Below are 6,573 nucleotides of genomic sequence, written 5' to 3' on the forward strand. Positions count from 1 at the left end.
GTGAATGTTAACTCTTTTAATGCTTTCCTCTTTACCTTGCCTAAATCAGCTCCCACTGCCAACAGTGTAACCACAACATCCTACATCTCTGTATTTGTATGCTGGTCAAATCTCAAAGTAATGGTATTTAATTTTAACGGTCACTGATAGACCTGTTGATATGACTTCTTTAAATTACTACCTGGCTTACTTGAGTCTGACATTTAAAGATGAATAGTACTGTTTTGAAACCATAGCAGTTAAAACTTCAGTGACTTCAAACTTTTCTCAGTAGCTGAAGTGAATGAAATTGCCTACTAACAAATAACACTTAGCATAGGGATCTACACAGTTCAATTCAAACTCCCATAGTCCCAAACTCCCATACACACTGTCGTAGAACTGGACCTCGGATGACATATAGAAAAGGAGATAAAAAGTCATAGCAGCAACAATGTGTGTGGCTTAAGCACTGTAACTATTTCAAATGGTAAATTAAACCTCCTGAGGGTGAGTTGTTCCGACTTCCTTAAAGATGCTGTGATTAACTGTTTGGCTTCTTTGCTTGAACTGTCTGTTTCTAAGAATTACCTAATGACAGTTTACCAAATCCTCAACATCCTTTGAGTCTTCTGAAACAGGACTGCCCAAAGATGATCCAATGATATTCGATTCTTCCTAGTGATGTTGGAGTATGGGATCTGTTATTGTTGTCAAAGGCAAGACAGATTCAGTATCTATAACATCAGATGCCTGAATAAAGCCATGTGGTGAAGGAACAATAAGTATTGTTTTATCATCAATTGTTTCATCAACTTGTTCTATAGTAGGAGATTCTAAATCCTCAGTAACATAAGCACTGGCTAAATCAGAGGGTGATTCCTCCTCTTGTTTAAGGTCGGTGTCAGAGATTTCTTCTTCTGTTCTGACCACGACATTATTTATCAGTTCTATGCTATTTTAGTCACTGAATTTGGATACATGAGCGTCATTAAATGATGGTTCCACAGTCATCTTAGGGTGATGAATTTCATCTGGGAAAGTATCTGCTTCTAGGGCTACTGGAGGCTCAGGACAATCAGATGATTAAATATCACCATCTACTGTCAGTTCTTCTTTGGATATGGAAGAAGTGATGTCCTCTGTGGCAACAGTCTGAATGATGACTCTTGGTGTGTGACATTGCACTGTGACATTGTCATTTGTGTTCAATAAGTGTTCTGGGGATAAAGCATGAACAATGATCTGTTCAGGAGGAGCAGGAGCAGTGGCTGTCAGAGTTACTGTGGGACTACCAGTCAGAGTTAGGGGAAGGCCTTGGCTTGAGCTTGTTTGAAGTAGATAGGTGCCTGGAGTACCAGTGGGCTGTAAATGGAAAGATGGAAGAATCTCAAATGTCTGTAGTGTTCCACTGTTTAGTGTAATTATTTCTGAGTCAACAGTAGCAGCAGGGGAGTCTGTTGAAGAGTCTGTTGAAGAGACATGGGTGATCTGGACTGGAATCTGCAATGCTGTCATGGGGCTAGGAGAGATGGCTGTATTATCTTCCAAGCAGGCAACTCTTATCTGAACATGTTGTACACCGGAATTGGAATTACTATTTGGAACTCCAGATCCTGATTTATTCTCCAAAAACATTGGGTTATGTTTTTGGTTTTCATGTAATTGTTTAAGACCTTTTATTAAGACAGAGAATGAAACATCCTTATGGTTTGCAATTTGCCTTTTGATAGTCCACCATTTACTGCGAAGCCATTGTGGTGAACGGACACTGTTCCATCCCTCAGCTAACAGAATTGCCCAGTGTCATTTTCATCAGCTACATCAAGCTCTGCTATCCTGAGGATGAGATTGATTTTGTCTTCCTTGGTCCACTCAGTCCCCCCACTCTGTTTCCAGTTCAGGTAGTTGAGCCACTTAGAACAACACTGCTTTTCTGAGCGGGTACCCCCTTGTTCTTCCACAGCTGCCCAGGACGCACCCTGTGTGACTATGTCCCCTGGCTCAGTGCTTGTCAATTCATGAACCACTTCTGCAAGTCTCTTTTCTTATTCTGTCCATTTCCCTGTGTTGCAAGTATCCTTCATCAGTCAGCACCAATCTTTGACAGAAGATGCACTTCTTCCTAGCACCACCCCTATTGTTGCCCAGTCATTGCCATGCTTTATCCTGAGATCCTTGAGCGTCTCAATTTCTTCAGGGGTATATTTTCCCACATGGTTTCTGTCATCATATATGCGAAGCACTCTTCTATAAACTGCAAACAAAGGCCGGTTCAGACCCCATGTTATAGTCCTGTAGAAATCTTTTCTTTCGTCTTTTGACATCTCAAAGATAATTTGAGATGTAGCATCTTTTATTCCACGTGCCTTCAGATAGCATTCAATATTGTTCATCAAAATATCGATTTCCTCTTTGGACCACATCCCCTGCTTCCATTTATGTCCTTTGTTGGTCAGAGAATCCTTATCTTCTTTAGTTGTAAATCAGGCTTGGCTAACTGCTGAAACTTCCTCATTACCCAAGGGAGACATTTCACCTAGTTCTTCATTCTGCAAAGTCTGGATCTGTGTCACCGTCCCCTCAGTAATCTCATCATCTGCCACCTCTGTGGTCACAGTCATGGTCACCTCAAAGCTCTGGTCATTTTCTGAAAGTGGAAGTGCAACAACTGATATGCAAGGAGTAGAATCATCAATACTCTGATCATCCTCAGAGGACAGACAAAACCTTTTATGTGGAGGTTCAGTACTATCTTCTGAGTCTATTTCATCTACTTCATTCTGAGGGCAATGAAGAATAAAGTTCCCTTCTGTATCCTGAGTCAAAGTCACAGAGTTCACAGTTTCTACTGTTACTGTGTCAGAATCCTCTTCAACTGTGCTCATACTCAAATCTAGACAACATATGGTTAAGCTACAGCCCTTCCCACAGAATCAAGTCGCCTTCCCTTGGCCACAAGCATTACTTTCATGTTATCCAGATTGTTTCTCCCCCATGTTCCTATCTCTGCAACAGTTGATTAAATGTTGATGAAGACAGGGCAATAGCATTTTGGCTCCAACATCTAGCTCAACTGCAATCAAATAGAGATTTCACACAAAATATGCAGGATCTATATCAGTTCCAAAAAGCATATTTTGGGATGAGCCTATCAATTCCTGATTTGGGTCCGGGCACTTTGGAAGAACCAGGATGGAGGAAGCAGCCATGGGTGAGAGTGGCTGCAGCTGGAGTCCAAAAAAGATATTTGCACCAGATTGTTCATTGCAGCTCAATTCTTAATATCCAAATCATGGAAGAAGCCCAAGTGCCCATCAACCCATGACTGGATTAATAAATCACAGTATGTGTATACTATGGAATACTAAGCAGCATTAAAAAAAGATGGAGACTTTACTTCTTTTATGTTTACATGGATGGACCTGGAACATATTCTTCTTGTTAAAGTATCTCAAGAATGGAAGAAAAAGTATCCAATGTACTCAATACTTTAATGAAACAAATTTATAATTACTCACACTTTCTTATGAAAGATAGATCACAGCTACAGCCCAGGATAAAGGAGAAAAGTGGAGGGTGAAGGGAGGGGAGGGGGAAGGTTTGATAGAGGGAGGGTAAATGGTGGCGCCACACCTATAGAGCATATTGCAAGAGTACAAGTCAAATCTATCAAGTATAGAACATAAATGTCTTAATATAATAATTAAGTAACTGAGGTGAAAGGTATGTTGATTAGTTTGATGTAAGCACTCCAAATTGTATAAAAAGCAACACATTGTATCCCACAAATCCATAAATGTATTCATGATCTATGTGTATATAACTTAATAAAAGGAAAAAAAAAAGAAAAACAGAAAGCGAGCACATCAACAAACTCACAGACCATCTTATGGAATTGGAAAAAGAAGAAAAATCTAAGCCTAAACCCACCAGAAGAGAAATATGCAAAACTAAATCAGATATTAATAAAATTGAAAATAAGTGAATAATTCAGAAAATTAGTGAAACAAGAAGTTGGTGTTTTTTAAAAAATAAAACAGATAAATCTTTGGCCATAGTAACTAGAAACAGAAAAGTAAAATCTCTAGTAACCTCCACCAGAAATGATAAAGGGGAAATAACAGATACCACAGATATATAAGAGATTACTCTGAATAAAGTCACCTGCAGGCCTGAGACCTGTTTCATCCTTTTCCTAGAGCCCTCCACTCCCTTACATCCCCAATCAGGTCACCTCCTAGCCTTTGTTCCATCAAGGAGTTGTATGTAATTAACAGGGGTTTAAATGTTACGTATGGAAATACCCTATGAATGATAGTATTACTCTATAGGACACTTAAAATAAGTCCCCATGCATAATACTAATCATCAATGACAGCTCTTCTCTTGAGCACAAGAGCAGGTTTTGAAATAGATCACCATCTCACATGGCTCCATACTCAAGATTGCCTATGGGCTTCATTGAAGGCTGTTGCCCTTATCCCGAGACGGAAGGCATCACAGATACTTTCCCCCTATTCAGAGGCTGAGAGGGAAAGCTCTGCTTGTTTAGAAAAAGCTGTAGTTCCTTATGTACTCTCCAAAGACTAGTCCATCTGATAAAATTTTAGGTTTAGAAGGCAATACAGGCACAGAGGCAGGCAGTTTGTCTGATCAGGTACTACTAGTTTATAGGATATAAGAAGCAAAAAGAAATAAAATGTCAAGTTACTTTCACCATCCCGAATCTCCTAGAGCTTCAAAGACAGACGTAGGAAGAGCTCACTTTCTTAGGACTTGGGTAGGAAGATTTCTAATGCTTGACCATGAACTGGTGATATATGGAACATTTCCAATTAAAAAAAACACACACACATCTCTGAAGGAACATCATTAGGCGATTGGTGTCAGAACTTTTTATAAAGTGAGTAGCTCAAAATGGGGGATGTTACTTTAGTAAGTGTTCTCAAGGCAAGGAATGGAACTTACACACTGGTCAGAGGATTACTTACAGCTTTAATATATTCATTTTAAACCCTTATCCATTTTGGAGGAAACCTGAGCTAGCTGTACATTTGTCATCATCTTCACATACAAGAGTAAACAGTCACACTCTCAATGTCCTTGTACAGAATACTCCCACTTGCCTCTACCAGAAGTCTGGTGGAGGCATATTTATAAGGGATACGTGAGGGCTGTGGGACACCCTCATTCACAAGCTCATTTATGAGGTTCTGGATGATGGCATGATTTGGGGAATTGAGACCATAGCACAGTACACGAGGGCAAACTCCCTTATGGTAATTTTGGAACAGGGATGGGGAGCAATGATCCAGTAATCCCAGCCTAGAAGATGAAAGGTGACATGGTGATGATGGAGGGAACGCTGGTTATTTTCAGGCCCCTTATGTCCCCAGGAATAGTCAGGATCCTCAATTGTACTACTGTTTGCTCATTGGGTTCTATGCAAGAGGAAATTCCCTTTCTACAAACCTTACTGAGACTCTGGGAACAGATTTCACCTTCTCAACATTATTACGAGTATCATTGAAGTAGAGTAACAGGAAGGCAAGGTCAAAGGATGAAATACGACACCAGCAGGACTTAAGTCCCTCACAACCCTTTTGCCATTGACACAAGAAATGGAGTTGTTCCTGAAAATATTTCAAATTGTATATAAACCAGCACATTGTACCCCATGATTGCATTAATGTACACAGCTATGATTTAATTAAAAAAAAAAAAAAGAAATGGAGTGTAGGACCCTGTGCCCCTTGCCATTCCAGAACATTCCAGAGCCTTTGCTGAAGGGGTTGTGTGACATCTTTCTCTTTCCAGATTTCAGCCATCAGGGAAGGCTTGGAGGAACCTATTCCTGAAGGAGGAAAGTGGTTGTTTGGACGTTGCTCGATTTGGGGATCCACATAACAGTAGAAGGGAAAACCAGTTAGGTGGAACTGAAGGCGGTAAATCACAATGGCCCTGACTAGTTGGTATGCTGCCCAGTTTAGCCTCAGGAAACTCCAGTGTCTCCAAATGCTAGAGGCCTGCATAGGTCAGAGGATACAAAAGCAGAGGATTGGCTTCTTCCTTCCTAGCCTGAATCTTCCTCGTAAACCTGCTCAGTATATACTGATAGCTATAATCTACCCTAATGTTCACTCCAGGTAGTAATAACAGCTATCATTTAATGAACATTTACCTATGTGCTAGATGCTTTATGTGCATCACCTCTTTAATTTTTTATAGTCTTATGACATGATTATTATCCTCATTTTGCAGACAAGCAAACAGGCTTAGAGAAGCTACATCAAGAGACACACAGCCGTTGTATGGTAGAGTTGAGATGTGAGCCCAATTACGTCTTTCTAAAGAGAAACTGTCTTTTGCAACATTTACAGCACTAGTCTCGGGGGAAAAACCTGAAAGACAGACCTACATTGTGTGTACATTGTGTATATGGGAGAACATCAGTCATATCATTAATTGACTAGGAAAGGTGGCCAATGATGAGAATCGTTGAGACACACAGATAAGGAGAATCTTAGGAGAAGGTGAAGTCCCTCATGCCACTTCACTATATAGGTACACCTTTCTGGCAACCATCCAATA

General features: G+C 40.2%; 1 pseudogene across 1 annotated transcript; it reads right to left on the reverse strand.

The window, feature by feature from the left end:
• Window positions 1-570: 570 nt before the first annotated feature.
• Window positions 571-3,038, reverse strand: LOC128577634 (cyclin-D-binding Myb-like transcription factor 1; annotated as a pseudogene). Its single transcript, XR_008377603.1, has one exon. The product of XR_008377603.1 is annotated as a cyclin-D-binding Myb-like transcription factor 1 (transcript).
• Between the last annotated feature and the right edge of the window lie 3,535 nt (window positions 3,039-6,573).

The sequence above is a fragment of the Nycticebus coucang genome, chromosome X (genome assembly GCF_027406575.1).
Source record: "Nycticebus coucang isolate mNycCou1 chromosome X, mNycCou1.pri, whole genome shotgun sequence".
NCBI lineage: Eukaryota > Metazoa > Chordata > Mammalia > Primates > Lorisidae > Nycticebus > Nycticebus coucang.